Source organism: Callionymus lyra, chromosome 9, assembly GCF_982586985.1.
Source record: "Callionymus lyra chromosome 9, fCalLyr1.hap1.1, whole genome shotgun sequence".
In the NCBI taxonomy this organism is placed as follows: Eukaryota; Metazoa; Chordata; class Actinopteri; order Syngnathiformes; family Callionymidae; genus Callionymus; species Callionymus lyra.
The window spans coordinates 2,918,026-2,934,689 of NC_141826.1; the positions used below are offsets into that span (position 1 = coordinate 2,918,026).

The 16,664-nt window shown below is 37.8% G+C and overlaps 1 pseudogene; it reads right to left on the reverse strand.

The window, feature by feature from the left end:
- Positions 1-1,224: 1,224 nt before the first annotated feature.
- LOC148071469 (uncharacterized) lies at positions 1,225-13,188 on the reverse strand (annotated as a pseudogene).
- Between the last annotated feature and the right edge of the window lie 3,476 nt (positions 13,189-16,664).

A 16,664-nucleotide genomic window follows, 5' to 3' on the forward strand; every position in this document is an offset into this window, starting at 1 on the left:
TTATATTAGATAATAATTAGCTGCAAGGCAGATATCTACACTGTTCTATTGCAGACTGTCAATTAAGGATCCTGCTTCTACACATATCCATATTAAAAATTAACATGGTCATGTTACAATGTCAATTTACTGTAGTATTTTTGTCAGGATGCGGAAAGAAACCCAGGCACAGAAAGTGTCTGATTGTCAAACTTGACACATTTATTTGGAGCAGGCACTGGGATCGTCACAGGTAGTCCAGGAATAAACAGCAAACGGGTACGATATCCAGAAAAACAGGTCAAGGGCACAGGCAGGCAGAAAAACGAGAAAACGTACCAGGGTCAAAACCGGGAAGGGAAAAACAATCTCGAATTGGAAGTCTGAAACGTGAAACATGAACTAGACGAACACGGGACAACAAGTGTGATGAATCGACAAAGACTGAGGGAGAGTGAGCAGAATATAAAGGCTGCCAGCAATCACTGGCAGCTGCAGAACACAAGACAGGTGGAGACAATAACAATCAGCAGGGGGAGGGACTGGAAAATAAACTCACAGACACAGAAGGGAGCAGGTTTCAAAATAAAAACAGGAAACACCAAGAAAGACACACGAGACATAACAATTTTAGTAAACATGAGAAACTGTGAGTAACTTAATGTCTTTCTGAATCTTAAAAACTGGTTTGTAAATGTATGTGCCTGAATGGCCATTCATCTGGAAGTCAACACCCCTGTGTTTTCTCATAATTGAGGGAAATACTGCAGTTACTGTTATCTTCATATTGATTCTGGTAACAGGTGAGCTGCTATGAGGAACAAATATATATATTCCTGAGTCAGGAACAATAGGGAGGGGTTGGGAGCAACGTGATGGTTGAAACCCATCAGGGTCTTCACATACCACAGCAATGGAGAAAGAAAGAAATTGTAATACCTTACATTGCTAGAGTATCAGAGAAACTAAAGAGGTTAAACGACCAGTTTCCTGTTGACTTGATGCCAATAAACACCATCAGGCTGAAGCTGGTCCATCCTAAGGAAAAAACATCCAGAGAAAAAAAGTGCAATATAATTATTGCTGTCAAGTAAAACGTGGAATGCCTGTAGACGCATTATCATAATTTTCCGAGCCCCAACCCCAACATCTGGAATATCATGTTCCACCTTCGTCCACAGCCCCCCCCCCCCCCCCCCCCCCCCCTTATATGCTCTGTTGAACAACATCGCCGTCAACCTGTCTTCAGCTCCAGGCAGAGCTACAGGGTGGCCTGGCCAGAGCCAAGCTGCAGGATCGTGGGCAGCTGCGTCCAAGGGTTCCGTGACCCTGCACCTCCAGTCCACCCCATCTACAGCAGTAGGGTCCGTAGGTTTCTACGGTCGGCCCCACTGCCATAGGAGAGGCAGACCCTCTCAGCATGTAGTCCCAGATCTCATCCATCTTCGGGCAGACCAAACCCAGATTTGCAGTTTTACGAGCCTCCTCCTTTCTGACTCCCAGTTCACATGTGAAACGGGGCCGCGCGACTGGGGATGCTGAGCACCAAGTTGTTTTTATTCATTGTATTTTCTTATGCAGATTGCCCTTTATCCTTGATGAATCAGGATTAAGTCCCGGAATTCCTCCTTCGACCCCCCCACCGCTTGGATCCAAACAGGGATTTAGGATCCGTCTTGTAACACCGCTGGTCGTCTTCCTGATCATAATCGGGCCATGAACTGGGATGATGAGGCGGCGTGGGTCAACAAGCCTGGAACGCTTCGCCGCTGTCGAATGTTCTCGGTGAGCATCGCCATCGCGTGAAACAAAACAGAGAGCATGTGTGTGTCCCCTCTCCAGAAGGGCATCACACATCATGCATGCACATTTATCTACTTCAATGTTTATGAGTTCACTTATCTCTGCCATCAGATCACTTGCCAATCATCTGTCAGGAGCTTTCTCGCTGAGTTGAAAAGGAAGAAGTGCGGTGGGGATTCCCTACCTTTTATAGGATGTGGCCTGCACCCAGCTGGGTGGCGAGTTCATTAAGCTTTCTCAGACAAGGCAGGGTCTGGAGGGTAAACCAGTAGCGAAGCAGTTAGAGGGCGGAGCACCACATGACGTAGAACCAGGAAAAGTCTGTACAAAATGATAGCTACAGAGGGTTTTGGAAGTTGATCAGCACTGATCAGTAGTTTAATTTCAGGCACCTTCACGGGCGATGACTTGGTTCAAGAGCGAATATTAAATATCAAAATAACTTTGCAGGGTTCAGTTATTCCAACCTTTGTAGAACAGAGAACGCTTCACAGGTGAAATGTTAATGATTTGACATTAAACTGGAGGCAAATAATCGTACAAAAGAAACACTTCGGTCACAGGAGGAGTGATCTCACGGTCCAAAATATCACCTCAGGAACCATACCTGACAATTGTTTACATATTTTGTCATTTAGTCTATTATTAGTATACTATTCTCTAATGTTTAAACATTATTTTTTTAATTAACATTTGTCTTGTAGAAAGAACCTGTAATAAATACATATATATAGATCACTTACAATCATGAACATAATCTAGATATAAAACCTGCTAAAAGTCAACTAATTTAACTATATGTGATTTAGTTTAGATAGCAGCTACTAAAATATTGATAAATGCACAAAATCCCATACATTTCCCTGTTCACATTTTACACACACATTCGTTCCCGCACGCTTCATGAGTGAGACCCAGTGTATTCGGTTGAACTGCAAATGCAAACGCAATAAGGTGTAATAGTCTTATTGCAGAGCTTCGAATAGGGAGCCTTACATGAACCATTACTCACGTACTTACTAAAAAAGTGGTATGTAATTAAAATTGCAGTGCTTTAAAAGGAATAATTCAGAATAGTGATGAAAGAAAAAGTTTAAATGAGAACATCAAGACATTTGATGAATCAAATGGGTATAAAAAAAAAAAAACTAAACTGAATTCAGAAGTTGCGGATGATAGACGAGAACTTGTGATTGTTTGGTTTTGCTGGGAGCTCCCTGGGGCGCATTAGAGCTGCTATTCTCCTGAGAAACCTTGCTGGCTCGCTTTTATCTTACGTCTAATCAGATCCAAATGTGAGGTTTAGGAAAAGTCAGTGGGTTTCCAGTTTCCACTTTGAAAGATAACTGTGTGTGGGAGTTTGTATTCTGGGTTTGCATGCATCTACAGATGTCGAGTGTGTGCATGTGTGTTTGTGTCTTTTGCTTATACTTTAATACTTTTTCTATTCAGTGAGAGGAGCCAGTAGAGGTAAACGGGAAAGTACAAAGCACACGCCACATCACACACACCACACACACAAGAATGGAAATAAATTCTATTCGAGTTTAAGTTCAGTAAAATAGTTCATGCAGGGAATCAGTTGATGAAAGTCTAGTGCATCCGTGCAAAAAAAACAAAAACAGTATTTACAGACGTTATATCACTTTTCACACTGACACAAAAAATAATAAGGAAGGAAAAAAAAAAATGTCCCCTACCCACTTATTAGACATTGATGGTGTATGGCTCTTAAATGATATATGGATCCTGGAAATGAACTTGTCTTTTTAAAATAATGATAATACAAAGCCTACATGCATGCAAGACTGAACATAATCGGCCAGAAGTGTGTGCTGCTAATTCCTGCTCATTGTGTTGCCTAAGTGTCTGAAATATAAATTAAGTGCAGAAAGATGTCAGCATAACATGAATAAGAAATATTGGCTTTTTATTTTGATGGACATTATTCTGCACTATCAAGCAAAAGTCCCTCAGCAGAGGAAGTCAAAAACGTCACTATTTTATTTTTTTCCCTGGACTAGATCAGCTATATGGTGCTTTATCACTGGCCACAAGATAGTGATAAAGTGGTATAAACATTTTTTTTTCTTAAAAAATGTGTATACCACTTGTTTTTTCCCCAACCAATTGGTGTATACGTTTCAATTGCAATACTCTAAAATGATTTGTAAGATATATCAATACAGCAACATCTGCTTGTGGAAATTAAATGCTGACCTTATCGGACCTTTTAAGGTCCAGATGAACACGTTGTGTTCTCTACCATGCTAGATATGTTTGTATTAAACCAAATAACTAAATTAAACCAAAATATTTCAGCAGATATCAATAGAGGTATATAGGTGTGATGTCGCTTATTTGTCCAGATCCTTCATACCAAAATTAACATCAAAATGGTGGCGAAAGGAGACACCTCTGCTCCTCAGCTTATCACATGAATTAAATAGATCTTGTCTTGTAGCTGAGATTCACTGGTTCCATGTAAATATGGTATGACTTCTGAAGGTGCTATTTAATTAAGCTGATTTCAAGTCCAGTTGAGCACATGCCATGATGTATGATGATGATATTGGTCAGAGAAACCACAGACAAGATCTGGTAAAATATCAAGTCGCAGCTGGGGCTATCACAGGTTGACACACAAACTCTTGCTCCAATATTGTGAGGGAGCGGGACTGAGAATCGCATCATTGTATTCCTGTTAGGACCTCATTAGAGCATATAGAAAACTGTAACGTAAAATAGAACAATGACTTTGACCTGGAACCAGTGTGTAGGAAACACTACCGTAACATTTCTGAACAGCAATCAAATCCCCAGTCCTAGGTCTAAGAGACATGTAAAGTCAACTAGGGGTTGGTTTGTCAGCCTATGACAGCCCAATGTGAAGTGTTCACCCGCAATCTCACTGTCCACTGATGCACTGCATTTCTAGATACTATTTACTGACCTACAAGCAGGAGAGACCATCGGTCTGAACATGGTCTGTGATGAAGAACAGGACCACTCTTCGCAAGTCATTACGATCTGACATATGGAACACTTTGGAACTTCAAGACCATTTATAAGTCTTTCCAATGACTTATAAGCATAATGCTGCGTAAACACACTTTGGAAACACCTGGCCCAGCAGGTCTGAGGCTGTAGATATAAGGTACAGCAGAAAGATAACATTGGACCCTAAAATTCAACATTGGGCTAAAGCCAACCACTTCCTTATGTCCCCAAGCAGGTTCTGCAGCATTCGTGGGGTCAATGTGTTCCACTACATTATCATTATGGTGGGAAAAGCAAGCATTTAGAGTGGGAAAGAAGACGCAACAGCCCAGGGCCAGGATCTCGGACTAATATCAACTGGATATACACCTGATACCAGTCCTCAGAGGCTACAGCCACCCTTATACAAGTAAACTACCTGGTAGGCCAAAATGGCAGGACAGAAGCTAAACAGTCAACCCCCAAAAGGCACAACATGCGAAACTCGTAAAGACTTCACACTCCTAGCCATGTTCAGTTGTCATGGTGCATGTGCATAAGCCTTACATTTGTAGTGTTTTCTAGAACTCCGGATGGTAGGCAGGACACCTGAGTCAAGGTCCTGACAACTCAGCCTTTCCGAAACATGATCACCCCACTCAGAACAGGAAATATGATGAATAGGGTGTTTACCCTTCTCTGAGAGAACAAAGGGGCTCTTCCACAGATCTACAAGGGCTATTTCAACTCACTTTGAGAACAGAATTTAAAAGAAGGAGTTTATGATTTGTCATGAAATAATACATTTACAGATTACCTGTTACGAGCACCAAGTTGTTTTTATTCATTGTATTTTCTTATGCAGATTGCCCTTTATCCTTGATGAATCAGGATTAAGTCCCGGAATTCCTCCTTTTTTCCTCTTTCTCTACTCTACAACTAGCATTTTCATTTGAAAGTTGTACACAAATCAATAATTATTTAATGATTTATGAGGCCATGGAAAGTGTATTACTTGCATCAGTCCTTTGGGAATTTGGACATTCAGAGGAAATATTCTGACAAAAGGACATTTGCTGATGTAGTGAAGCTAGTGTTGTATCCTGAAAACTAAACTCATTATTAGCAACACGTGTGAGGTTAACATGAATAAAAAATAGTTTAGCCCCAGACCTTGTTATATTTGGGAGCTCGAGTCTCACTATTACACAGAAGTCTGACTCAAAGGGAATGACTTTACAAGCTTTCTAGCTCCCTTAATTAACTTCAGTGATATTTGAGTGTCAGGCCGTTCATTAATCTTTTTGGCTTGAAGCGGTTATGCAGTGTTGAGTCTTCATGACTACATATCACGCTTCTAATAAGTTTGTGGCAGCTGAATTAAATTTAACTGAAATAAACTGACTGTCCTGTGAGAGCGCAATGTGTCCTGACTCTGTTAATCTGGAGAAAGTAATCCAGTTAAGTGGGACGATGTGGCTACTCTGGCATCAATCAAAAGCAGTTGCACTTAGGGACAAATTTTACTTCACTTCAGCTACTTTCAAAGGATTTTAATAAAAAACAATAGCAAAATTGATTTGGGGAATAGCAAGCGTTTGTTTTTAAAATACACATAAGAAACTCAATTTGAAAAGTAAAGGAATAAGGAATGAAAAAAATAATGTAAATTAAGCTCAGTCCATTCAAATATTTTTGAGTAGACTGAATAGACTTTAATAGACAGATTTTTCTTTAGATATTTATTCATTAAAACTACTTCAGTTAGCTCCTTTGTAGCAGTTGGGCCTGCTCTATTATGGAGTGTTACATCTTCCACCGAAAACATAATATTATAGCCTAACACTGCATATGGGGATGATGACAGCAAAATGATTAAAACAGAAGAAAACGTCTTTAACATACACTCAAAAAGAGAATAATAATACTCATCACTGTGGAAAAAAAGTGAACTTTATCCAAATATGAGAATAAATTGGCTTAAAGAAAGATGAAAAATAAGGATGATATGTAATAAAAATAATTAATTTTTTAAAACCCCTTTTTTTTTCTTTTTTTTACATGGACCATTACCTTCTCACTTTAAATATTTTCTTATACAAACCATTGAGGGTACACCTCTTTTTTTCAATTTGAGGATGCAACTGTCCTGACGTGTTTCATATGTTTATGTCTTCCTCTCTTAGATGCAGTAATTGTCCATCATCATGAATTTTTGGAGTTATATTTATAAAGTTCTACCCCCTCTGAAATCTCGGCAAACGAGAGGTTACGAGAGCGGAGTCCTTTAGACTCAATAATGCTCTTCACTCCTCCTCCTCAAGCTGTTACCAAGCTTTGTTTATAAATAGAGTCCATTGGAGGTGGAAACAAGGTGTTTATGAAGTAGGAAGAGGTCCAAGTTTAATTTAAGAGATACTCAAATCAACACATTAAGCAGCAGATCCAAGCTATGATGTCCTCTCGTGACTTTCTTGCCACACCTCGATGGAAAACATAAATCCACATAAAGAAAATTAATTTCGGAATCCCTACATACCCAGCACCATTTTAAGATAGAGGACTACATGGAGTTGGTTGATTTCCCCTGTTGGCACCTAATTAGCCCGTCTGTCCCGGCCACTGCATGTTGTAATGGCGGCCTCAGTAGTCTGCTACGCTCAGAACGCTGTGCCGCATCACTGAATGTTGATAAGCCTCTTTACCACACACTGAGACTCTTTGAAATTCAAATTGCTTCTGTAAATTATGCATTAGTTAATATTCACAACTATTTTTATTTGAAACATTATGTCCTTGTGGCTTTTAAAACATATGCATATAATCAACTAATCCATGGCCTATATCTGATAGTGTTGAAGCCATAACAAGAGATGGTGAGTCACTGGAAGTGTATGTGTCCAAGAAGCACAGCAGTTACAACACCTGAGCTGAGACGGATGCTCAGAGAAATAAGTAAAGGAGGAAGGAAAAGGATCAGGATCTACGTGCAACAATTCCACAATTGCACTTTTGTACTTTAAATGCTTTATTCTATCTTCCCAAGCCTTATTTTATGTAACTTTTTCTTCCAATGCTATGGAAGTGGGAAATAAATAAATAAAATAATTAAAAATAATTAAAAAATAAACAAAAACTGCCTAAAATATTGAGATTAATTATTTTGGAATTTTCAGATTTTGCGTCCTCTGTTAAAATCTTAGATCTTAAAATATTTGCATCATCAGTGATAACAATCTATCTTACTGAAATAACCAGCAATGTAGAAACTTTTTTTTTATAAATAGTTCAAATAAGATTTTTTTCTTTTGTCCTCGTTAAATTGTACAATCTACAACTCCTGAATTAGGAACTGTCAAAACTTTCCTAAATCACATGATACTACAAAACTACACCAAAAACGAATCACTTCTGAATAAACCCTTATCTAATTCCATCACATTTTTTTTTAACTAGTAAGATAACACGTGTCGAAGCCATGAATCTCACTGCAAAGCCTGCTTTGCATCACAGTTTGAGCAAGTCTTTGGTTAGATAAAACTGCCCCTTAAAATAAACCCAATCAACAGCCTCCATCCCTGCACTGTACTTAAAAGTTTCACGGAGACATTTGTTAGTCCCAACCCTTGTCAACTACTGAAGCAAATAATTAAGCTTGAGAGTATTTTCGGAAAAAAGGAAACATTGCCACCAGTTTTGTTCACTTTTTCGTCTCTTTTGATGCAGCTAGTGCCAACATTACAAAAAAAGGAAGTGGCTTCCTCTTTGAAAAGTATATCTCAGTAGAACAAGAGTTATTATTCATTTCGTCACTCTCTGCTTCTTAAAAGTCCCAGTCTCACTGCAAGGCGCTTATCTAAACCCTCTGATGTCAGGGGCCAAAAAACAAGACATTAATGATCATGAGACCTATTATCTTCCAGGCAGAAAATCTTCAGAGGTCCACTCTTTAATTCCCTACAGTTGATGCCTTAGACATTAATCTTTCACTTGAAGTGGTAACGTTGGAAAGTTTTTTAATCCTTGGAATGTCTCACAGAATTCTTGTCTCATACCATTATCTGCAGTTGAACTTTTAAGAAGATGTAAGCATAATATTACATTAATCTTGAGAACATGAAGGCCGTATGACCCCCTTTACAAAATCTTGGCAGGACTATTGTTTTGCAAAGGTTGGGATCTGACTTTTGAGAAGTTTTGAGTTATCTCAAGAAAGTTTACTCAGAGTAATATATCCCACATGCTGGAGTTTTATATCCAAACTTTATACGTTTCACGTTTCATGCTTTTGGAAGTGCGATGTCGGACTCAAGGCACTCTCCCATTGAAATCTAGGACAGTGGGAAATTGCCTCAAGGAATCCTCTTCACCTTTTAAAAACAGCGATCATACTACAAATTGATCCTGATGCAGGTCTATTCATTTAATGACTTAGAGTCAGCATGTACGTAGCCCCTAAAGGGACATGGCAAAAAAAAAAGGTATAGGAAAAAATTCTCTTTTACAATAGGACGAGAAACTTTCTCATTAGGACGAGAAAACTTTAACATTGGGACAAGAAACTTTCAAGTCAGGAACAAGAAACTTTCACGTTAGGACGAGAATCTACAATATTGTTTTATTTCAATTATAATGCCTTACATTATTGTTACATTACTTTGGCACACACTTTCACTATAATGATGCATTTATGACTCATGGCACTATAATGTTGCGAGAGAAATACCATAACTTTTGATAATACAAAACATAAAATCCATAGCTACAGTATGTTAGTACTGGTTATTGCAACTTTAACTTTGACTTGAATGAGAGGACAGGTGTGGATGTCGATACTAAGGTTAAGCAAAGTAAAAATGGCTTAATAAGATAAACAAACCTGTTTATAGTTCCTTTTTTCTCTTCAGAAAATTCCAAGCAACATGACAGTCAAAGACTAGCCTTCATCTTCAAAAGAAATGTAAAAATACAGACCAAAAAATGTTATGCTATATTTTAAAGTGTCTGATGTTTTAAATTATTTCAAGTCAATTTCAGACTTCATACATAGAGTACATATATCAACAGTTGCATGCAGCTTAACCTTCCTCAGACATAATATGCCTTCATTTGTTACCCAACATAAAGGAAATTCTTTAAAATGTGTATAAAAATATTGAATTTGAAATTAAATGTGATGCATGCTGTTGTATCAGGAAGTATATTACTATGTTTTCTTTTGTACTGCCTCACACCACTGCTTTACAGCTAAAAGAAATACATCACACAGAACTAAATTTTGCAAGCATTGATTCTCCAATCACTTGTCAATTTGCAATGGCCGGGAGATTTAAATACAATCCCCCATCCATGCTCCACTACTCTCTCTACCCAAAATCAAACCGTGTATTGGAAACGCTAAAACTTTCTGTCAATCAGACTATGATTTGCTGATTTGCTAACTTCATTTTAGTTGAGGACTAAGCTAAGACGATCCTCAGGGAACCAAACAAGAAGACAGCCAACAGCCAGTGTCCGAATGGAGGTAAACCTTTGGAACCTTTGTCATATATAGTTATAATACGACTACAGGAGCCTATTACCGTCTGTTTACCTAAATTAATAGCATTCATATTCTAATGCACCAATTTATGTTCAAATAACAAACTGTATCTCTTAATTATAAACAACAAAAGACCTCAATATAAATTAGAAAAAAGTGGCTCCCAATCACCATTTTTAACTTAATTAATGTATCTAATACCAAAGAGCTGCATATAGTGTTTGTTTTTTTTGGATTTTTCAGAGCAGAACCAATATTACATTCAACACCAGCAACTCCTGAGATGACAGACACACAGTTCCATAATCAACTTTGTTCTGATGATATTAAAAGTCATAATCAGCCATCAACAAGCAAGCAGACCGACAGGATTTTCTGCGATGAGTCAGACCTTGCCACACAAGCAGCTCTTGAGGACTTTTGGACCAGTTATTGTAAATGATTGTGACCGAGACTCCACTCTCCCCTGGAATCCAAATGAGTTAGTCCTTCATCAGATATAGGTAAGTAAGTATGTAAGTAAGTAATATTTATGGAGCGCTTTTCCAGACCAGGGTCACAAAGTGCTTAAACAATCAAAACAATACTATAAATAAAATATATAATTAAAGGTAAAGGTAATCGAGAACAACACAGGAGTTCCAGAAAATCAAGGGAAAGCCTGCACAAATAAAAATGTCTTGAGATGTTTCTTGAAGGAGTCAGTAGACTACATCAAGCGCAGAAAGAGAGGAAGATCGTTGCACCAAAAGTAGTACTATGATTACTCATTTCTTACATTTTTTGTTTTCCAGAAATGCACTGCAATTGTCCATTACCTGGATTGCTGTTCTATTGTTTATTTTTCAGTTGCAAAATGTATTTTAGTGAATGAGCTTGCATCACTGGAAAAGGCTCTGCAGGGCAACTTTAATAAAACTGTTGAAGAAGACCTAATTGACTTTTTTTTCCAGAATGGGCACACATTCTATATTCAACAAAACCCTTTGGAAGCCATTTTTAGAAACAGCCAACAAGGCTCTTCTTCAAAAGCTATCTGAGAGTCAAGGTGTCCCATAGGTCTGAAAACAAATGTGTTTATTTTATCCCTTGTGGTGTCTATGGTTTAAGGTGAACAACTTCCACCACTGCAAATGTATTTCTGAAAGCCAGGGAAGTTGTTCACCTTGACCCAGAGACAACACAAGGGATACAACAAACATTTGTTTTTGGTCCTTCTGGTCACTCCGACCCTGTATAAGACAAGGGTTAAACAGTTGAGAGTTGAATTTCATATTACAACCAAGGAAATGTTATAATGTTTTATTTACTCACAATTAAACACCATTAATAGTTAGTCAGGGTTAAATACACCCAAGTTGGAAAATGATGCTTAAGTTTAACCCTTGTCTTCTCTCAGGGTCAGATAACATAAGGAGTAAAAGACAGTTAAATTGTTTTGACAAGTTAGAAAGTTCTGAATACATACTATAATTAATTTGTCCAGACCATTTGATTAAAAAATTAACATTTTCATATTCTGTGCATTGCAACTGTTTAATTTGAAAACTGTAAATGTTCTTATTTCAGTATTAAACAGTGTTTTACAAATTATATTTGGCCAAGTAACATCGATGGCTGTCTATGTTGGGCCTTGAGTGCTAAACATACAGGTACAGTCAACAGTCGTGGGGGAGACTGTAGCCTTCTTAAGACATTTTTATTTGTGCCGGCTTTTCCTTGATTTTCTGTAACTCCTGTGTTGTCCTCGGTGTTATCTTGACCTTTTAAGTATTTATTTTATTGAATATTGTTTTGATCGTTTAAGCGCTTTGTGACCCCGGTCTGGAAAAGCGCTCTATAAATATAAATACTAACTTACTTACTAACTTTCCCAGTTTCATTGGGCGAGAGGCAGGGGACACTCTGGACAGGACGGCAGTCAGTCGCAGGGCACACAAAGACAACCATTTACACACACACTCATACCTATGGACATTTTCCATATGTTTTTTTTTTAAAATAAAGAGTTACCTTCTCTTTGATACATGTGCTTTATTCGATCATTATAAAGGAAAGTGTTTATTTCAGTTACATGGGTGTCGCCATCTTGCATTACAAAGCGTATATTATTTCATTCCTCAAATGCAGATACAAATCCAGTGCTTCATTAGATACATCTGGAAGAAGAAGCTGTGACTTCAGCATTATAATGTTGCAACGATCATAGATTTATCTGCTAGTGTGCAGTCAGCCAAACATATCTGTACATCATCTCTATCCATGTAGGAAATGCAGTCATCACACAAGTACAGTTCTTGAAATGTGTACACGATTCGAGGTCGACCATTGGGTACCCTGACATTCTTTGACGGTCTGATGACATGTGAATCCCACACTTGGGTGACATGATCCAGTTCATCCTGTGGGAAAATGTGTTATTATAAACAATACTTATGATCAACATAACATTGTTACCTTACCTGCATTTTACCCATGAAGCAGAACTGAATTTGACTCTTGTCTATGTCCCTCCGAACCTACCATGGTCCTTCAAATCAGTAAACTCTCTGTTAGCTGATTATCCGTGCTTGCACCTTCTATGTTGGTATCAAGAAGTGAGCCATCCTCAATGTTGCGATGGAGAAAACGTTGAAAGTCTCTGACGCTAACGTTTTCCGTGCCTCGGCCTCCTCTTACAATCCTTGGGCAGCCACAGAATCCCTAGCCTGCCTCCGCGTAGTACCAGCAGATGATTTTTCCGGTCACTGCTGGTAGGAGCGCACCATCCAGATTATTCCCTGTGAAAACCCATCAATACAGCCGTTGATGGATAAACCAAATGGTTTCCATCTGTCGTACGAATCCAAGTGCCAGATATAATTAGCCCATTTTTGCAAAATCATTTTGGCGACAAGTTCGTTGAGAATTAAACAAACAAAAGGCCATGTATATCTCTGAAAGTAAGAACCAGAATTTTAAAGTTGATCCTGAATTTAATATTCATTATTGAATGTTAATATTCATTCAAAGTGACATTTCAACCCGGATTCAAATTTCAAAAAAATTCTACTCTCCCTTATGTCCACTAAGTGTTACGTGTTAAGTGTAATTTTTTTTTTTTAGATAAATGTAAGTCCATGTTTTTGTAGCAACTTGAGCTCAGTTGTCTTTGCCTTCATCTTCGTCCAAACGATCCACTTAAAAACATCCAAATACGTCTGGAATTATTCAGTTATAATTTAAACAAGTCTGGATTTTAAGATTGTTTTTAGCGGATGCTCCCAGGCTAGCTGCTAAACCAACATCTCAAGCAGACAGGAAGTACTCCCAGTTAATATCGCAAGTAATTCCTGTGTAGACAGTAGACTGGAAGCGCTTGCGATATTAACCCTGTTTACCTTCTGTAGGCTGATGGCTACACTACAAGATGGACATTACAGCCAAGCAGTGTGGCAGGAGTTGGATGTTTTTAAATGTATTTTTGGAGGGAGATGAAGAAAAAGACAACTGAGCTGCAGTCGCTACATTAAAGTAGATGTACATGTTTGCCTATATCTCTAAACGGAATGGATAACTCTGAAAATAATCCCATCCCCTTAGATCAACATAAGCTCTTACGCAGAGCACCTGAGCTGGACTCAGGTAAACAAGCTGCTGGCGGCTATACTGGACATGATACATGGTGGTCGACTGTATCATAAGTAATGAAAGTCCACCAATCAATATGTGGAGATGCCTTGAGCATTCAGCTTATGATGCTATCTGGCCAGCACGGTCAAAAAAGAAAATCCACACAAGGCTCCCCTGAAAAAAAAAATCCTGTTGCACAGGGTATAATTGGTACAGTATATAAAAAAATTGTTGCATTTACATGCTTCTATCTCATTCAAATCTGTTCCAGAATATTTGCAACATTTGGTAATTTAGTATTAAAATTAAAATACTTATTTCAGACCTTAATCTGACATAATTGATTTGTATTTGTATGTTCATGAGCTTTTAATGATCGCTGGCCCAGAAATAGAGCTTAATAGTTGAGCAAACTGGTTTCTTTATACTAAAACTGGTTAAACTGGATAATGCTGAAAAACTACTAGGATCATTCTTTTTGCCTTTTACTTCTACAGAATTACTTGTCGTTAGCATAGTTCTTTGTTAGCTTGTTTCAAATAGGGTCTACAAAGCATGTTGTGCTGCTGTCTTTTTCAGTTTTTGTTTGTTGTTTTTCAAATTTTTCAAGCTGTGTTATCTTTTGCAGCGATTTTTCTTCAGTGGGTCTTTTGATAGTAAAGGTTACCCCTGGTGTAGACAAATATTAATTTCATAACATTATAATTTGCTTCATTAATTAAGAAGCTATGTGATAACATCTAATGAAATTGTCACAAAAAAATCACTGCACATTATTTTTAATCACACACATGCAGACACACAGTCTGGGTTCATTACACATCCATAATTAGCTGAAGGTTGAATAGAAAGCTATGCTGTCACAATATCAGATGACTGAGCACCTGACAGTGAGATGATTTATCTGCCGGATATTACTTTCTGTCTAGTGTCTCTGTTGTGCCATCTTTTTCTTGGCCTGTTTACATTCATCCTTCTTTTCATTGTGCTCATTCAGGTGTGATCTCAGAGGCAGACTCCTGCTGCAGGGAGTTCAGGGGTCGATCTGCAGCTGTCGACACATTAACAGGGCAGATGCTCACAAAGATAGAGGTCATATCATCGACAACAGGGTCCTACTTTGAGAACAAACACCTCACACAGAGCAATGAGGACTCCAGCAGATGTTCAAAACAGTCAGAGAAAAAAAATGCTTGATATGTATGTATTATTAGGCACAGTTATCCTCCAACCAGCCTTCCGAAATGTTAATTATTATCATTTATTTATTCCAAGGTTTTAATCTGACTCATGCTTTTTTTCACTGTCAGATTTCATAACCTGAATCAACACACCATCCAATCCTACCTTTGGATAAACTTAACTCTAATTGTTAATACCATGTTCTGCAGTCAATCTCTGGAGTGTGTGACAATACAATATATATTCCGATATATTTCGATACTGTATGATCAACAGTATTTTGTTTGTTTTAAAGGATTAACTGTACAAAGATCATTAAAGTATACTTTCTATTCTATGCTTAACATCAGCCATATTAGATGCATATGAGTTAAGGTAAAGAAAAATCATGAACTGACGATTTCTTTGGAGTAAGTCAAACTCAACCACATGTCCATATTTCATACTGAAGATCGCCTCTTATCGACATTGCCACTGTCTTGCTTTGTTTTGATTTAAGGCCCAAATAGATCCAAAGATCAGCTTTAAAAGCTGCTGGAGCTGGTGTATCCTTTTTCAGTCATTGCTGCCATTTCGCTGCTTTTGTTATTCCTTTGGCACGGAGGAAATACATACAAATGTTGTAAACTAGCACTCAAATCAATTTATGCTATAGATATTTGAGTGTCCAATGATTGTCTTTTATACACACACTATTGGAATATAAACTTTTTTTTTTCGATACATTGCTATTGAAAATCAATACAGTATCAGGGGGGAAAAAAACTTGCTGTATATCGTTATCGATATTTTCTTAGACCCCTATTATGCTGGCACGGTTTAAGAAATGTAGCTGAATTGTGCTATGTCGCACCATTCGGTTGCCCTTTGATTAGGTTATAGCATTTTATTGTCACCTTGGAAACTACATTTTAAATTTCCTGTAGTACATAAAACTACAGAGGACAGTCTTAAATTACCCCTCGAAATATCCTGCGAATTCAATTCTCACTGACTACTAGGGCCGGACAACATCGACTGAAAATAAAACCAGAGATTTTTTAACATGGAAAATAATTTCCTATTTAAATTTGAATTTTGTATTTATTTAATAAAGCACTTGAAAAATGAATGTATTTAAGATTTAACTTTTCTTTTAGTTTGTTCATTAGATATGTTGTTTCCTGGCCTGTTGGTGGTGGGGTAAAATGACACCGTTTTCAGCTGTTCTTGACATCTTTTCCTGTGTGCAGCTGCACAGGATAGACTCCATCGCAGTGTTTAATTGTATCAAGATCTTATTGTAGCAGCCACAACATAAAGAAATGAGTGAGTGTAATGTTGCAGCTAGAAGCATAAAGTGGTGAAATACATTGACGTTATAAACTGTATATATAAACCGTGCTTGATCGGTGGGAACAAAAACCTGCACCAACCCGGTTTGAGGACCGGTTTGGAGACCCCTGGTCTAGAGTATTTGCTGTTTTTTTGCATTTGTCTAACCATTGTTCAATGACAGATGTCATGATTCAGTGTCATTATTTTACATGAATGTTTGGTCTAAAGATTGTACAGCAGTGAGTGCCAT